Raw genomic sequence first — 4,231 nt, 5'->3', positions numbered from 1 at the left:
ATTTTATTTTATTTTATTTTATTTTATTTTATTTTATTTTATTTTATTTTATTTTATTTCGTTTCGTTTCGTTTCATTTCGTTTCGTTTCGTCTCGTTTCATTTTGTTTTGTTTTGTTTTGTTTTGTTTTGTTTTGTTTTGTTCCATTTATTACTGTGACTCCTCCCTCATTTTCTAGAGCTGTAATTTTCTTATTATCTGTGGTTCCTCTTTCAATGTGGGGTGCCAACACCAACAAAGAGACAGGACTACATTTCCTCCAGCAGGTATCAGTTAGCACAGACAGAAATCTTTCTTTTTACAGGTGTTGGTAGCTCCTGCATACTAAAAAACTTTTGCTGGTGGTTACTTACTTATTGTGAAATGTGTATGGGCAAATCTGGCATAGTTTTGCTACAGTAGAATTTTGTCTTCCAGCAAAATAAGTTTGGAATACATTTAGTGTTTTATCCATTGCTGAATACATAAATTAATTAATCTGATGAAAGATAAATATAAATATTTACTGTCAGTTTCATGCTTTAAGTGTAAGGTGTCTCACACACTATGTGGTGCGTATTCCTGTAAAAGGAAGAACAGATCATGTGAAACTGTGTCATGATGCAGCCACAGAATGAAGTACGACATTTCTTGACCTTGGTGTACTCAACCGTGCAGCTGTTGCCTTCTTCAAGAGATGCTTTTTTACAAGGAATGTCTTTGAAAGTCATTTAAAAAGTCTGTTTGGGAAAAAATCTGCAGAGAAGTTTGCCAAGTTCATTTTTCCTGTATCTGGTGAGAAAATAACATTTTGCTTTTTTTTTTTTTTTGAAAAAACAACAAGAACAACAACAACAAACAAACAGGTAATGTGTTGTGTTTAGCATGTGGAGCAGGGACCAGTAGATCTGAGAATTTGATTTCACTCGGTACTCTGCTGTGTGTTAAGAAACATGAATTTTCACTTCTTCCCTGACCTCTGTGTCAGTTTCTTAATACAGAGCTAATGAATTTTACTTGTCCTGGCAAAAATACTCTCAGATCCCACAGCAGAAAAAGTTGTTTTAAAAGCACAAAGTAAGTTTACATTTGAAAGGCCATCTTTGTGCTTTCCTAGGAGAAAGCAAAAGGACTTGGTATGACAGGTGAGGAATTGTGCCCAAAAGTCTTCTTTTGGGCTGGGCTTGGCGTGGAGCGCATTGGGGCAGTGCCTCTGTGCCTCCCATGGGGTGCTGTGGGAGAAGCTCCCAAGGCCAGGATTCCCACTGGAGGCTGTCAGGCCTCCTCCTCTCCCGCTCCCTCCCCAGCTCCTGCCGAGGGCTGCTGCTGCCTGGCTCTTGTCTCCTGCAGCCGCCGTGGGAGAACCCCCACTCAGACGCTCTTGGGTTTTTAGCAGTCTTCCAGCCTCCAGAGTGGGGTTTTCAAGCTCCGTCACAATCAACTGCCAGAATATCCTACAGAAGCTGGATTGTATTTATAAAAGTTATTTGTTTGCATGAGGCACATGTGCTGATACTGTGAGTCATCCGTCCATTTTGCGGTGACATTTTCAAGCACAATTATGTGTAGTGGAATTTTTTTGGTAGCTGGCTATGTTGCCCATCTGTGAAATCATCATTCTACTGAGCACTAAAAATAGAGATGAAACTCTTCTGAGAAAATTCTGAATCTACTTAAATGACAGTTTGAAATGTGTTCATGCAGTCAACAGTTTAAATATTTTCTACCCTAAATATGGATACTCTAAATTTAAGGTGATGTAGTCCTGCTATCACCACTTCAGTTCACCTTGCTAGCACAGTGATACAGTTGGAAATAATTTCTGGCTAGGAACCTGGTCTAATGCCCACCAAAGCAAATTCACCTGGGCCTCAAATGTCCAGTACTGGCACAGGAATGTAAGTGTTCTGGAAGGTGGATAACACACAGGGTGGAAAATATTTAGTAGTAATGGGGAATCACTGGAGAAAAATATGAAGAGAATCCATGACAGTAGATAAGAAGGGAAGAGAGAGAGGATGAGAATGAAGACTATTAGGAAATGAAGCTTTCAGATAAGGAATAAAAGAATATGCGGTAACTTCAAAGAGGCTTTATTTCTGGTCAAATATCCAAAGGAAGTTAGTGTAGAGATATGGTAAACCCTAAAATTAGTGAAGAAGAAGAGCTAGAGCTAAGAGAGAGAACTGATGGAGGAACATAAACTGTGTTGAGTAATTGCATCCTAATTGAAGCCATAGAAAGCCGAAGAATCTAATTAGTCAGAAAAACACATTTCATTACATTCTTAGTAATTTGTTTTGAAAAAGTCCAACTGGATTTTAAATTTAACAGATCCTGAATATGTTCAGAGCATACTACACTTTTTACTTGCATACAGCAAAAAGAAAAAATATAGTTTCAGAGACATATTCATGGATTGTTTCATTCAAAATCAAGTTTGCAGTTGTCCCTTAGTAGCTGGGTATCATTATGAGATGTTTTCTGAGAGGACTGGAAAAGTTAATTGTGTTGATTTGGTAAGCATTAATAGAGACCACCAGCCATTTCTTTAATTCACAGGCAATGAGACATACTTGAGGCTGTTGTTCAGCCGAACAAATTAAAAGAGCATTGTCTGTGCAGCCCCCTGCTTTCCTCTCTCCTGTCCTCCCTCCCTCTGTCCCTGTTTGTTTACAAGTTTTCACAGTGATTTTTTTTTTCTTTTTCACAAAATGTACAGTCAGATCTCCCGCTAGACAGAATTAGTCTAACTCACTTCATTTACATTTTGCTTTCAAAAATTTGTATTTTTTGGTGAGCTTATATGGAAATGGTAAGGCTTCAGTGTGGTAGGTTTTTTATATCTTGAATTATTTTTTGTCACACTCTAAATAGGAGAAAAGAAAATCAGAATGATACTTCATATTAGGATATTCTCCTCACCCACATTAATAAAAAAAACAATTCTGTGAAGATGTAAAAGACAATTTTGTAGAGAGCAAATCAAAATTTGGTGCTGTTTCCTTTTAGAAGATATTTTACATATTAAATCTAGAGTATGGATAAGGTCAATAAAATGGATAGTTACTCCTTCTCCTCATCATCTTTATTCTGTAATGGATTCTTATATTTTAAAATCCATACACGCACATTTTTGTCTATTTTTGAGATCTCAGTTAGTAGGCTTTTAGAAGCATGTGCTTTTTGTAGTTTTCCACACAAACTACACTCATAATAACAAAGTGCTATTTTAAGTGCTTTAGCTCTTGCTTGTTACTTGTACTGACATCAGAAAGATGATATTCACTGATCTGACAGGCAATACAAGGACATCCTGAAGTTTCATTATGATCATTTTTAGATAAAAATTTGAAAAATGTCTTCATACTCAAACTGTAGCTCTATCATCCTTCAGGCCAGAAGAATGAAAATAGGAGTCTTCAGGCAAAAAGAAAAAGTGAATGCATATGAAAGTGTATGCAAAGTTAGACAGAAATACATAATGTGGATGAGAATGGATTCTGCAAGTCCTTGCTCTCAGCATGGCCATATTTCATTAAAATATTCCTTCTGTGTGTAAGGGTAGTGATAGATTAGTGTATGTTTGTATAATAATAACTTCAGCTGAACTAATAGAATAATGGATTAACACACGAGTGTGAATTGCCTGCCTGTTAATGGACTAGGCTAGTTCTGTTGCTTCACATTTTATAAAATTATGTATTTGTTACATGACTGCCTCCCACACTTGCAACTGTATTACTATAGGACCTGTTCCTTCCTGCAATGAACGGCTTCGCAGTTTTGCTGCACACTGCTCCACAAGTTCATAGGTAGCCGAGGTCTTGCTTAAGTGGGTTTAGCCTTGACCACATTGCTCTGGAATTCTTGCTGGGCTTCCTTGTGCTTCTAAGATGTGCTTAAGAGGATGCTTCTTTGGTTACCTGTTTCCTTTACAGAGAACAAGTCCCTGAAAAGCAATGAATGTTACCAAGGGGAAAACAATAATAAGTGAGTGGCAACTCTGCAACAAATAAATGGTAACAGTGACCATATTCATTTCCCACCCTGTTCCTTAACATATAAAGAAAGTACACTGACAATGGTATAGCGCCGAGCGTATGACAGATGAGGACATTCACCCTTATTTTTTTCTCTGCATATGGGTTGTTTTCATTCAAAATCTCATCACTTATTATGGTAGCTGGTACACATTCTAAAGCATGAATATAAAGCCAGCCATTTCATTCAGGAATGAGTAACTAATATC

This window comes from Oxyura jamaicensis, chromosome 12, assembly GCF_011077185.1.
Source record: "Oxyura jamaicensis isolate SHBP4307 breed ruddy duck chromosome 12, BPBGC_Ojam_1.0, whole genome shotgun sequence".
Classification (NCBI taxonomy): Eukaryota; Metazoa; Chordata; class Aves; order Anseriformes; family Anatidae; genus Oxyura; species Oxyura jamaicensis.
Note: the sequence above shows the minus strand (reverse complement) of the source record.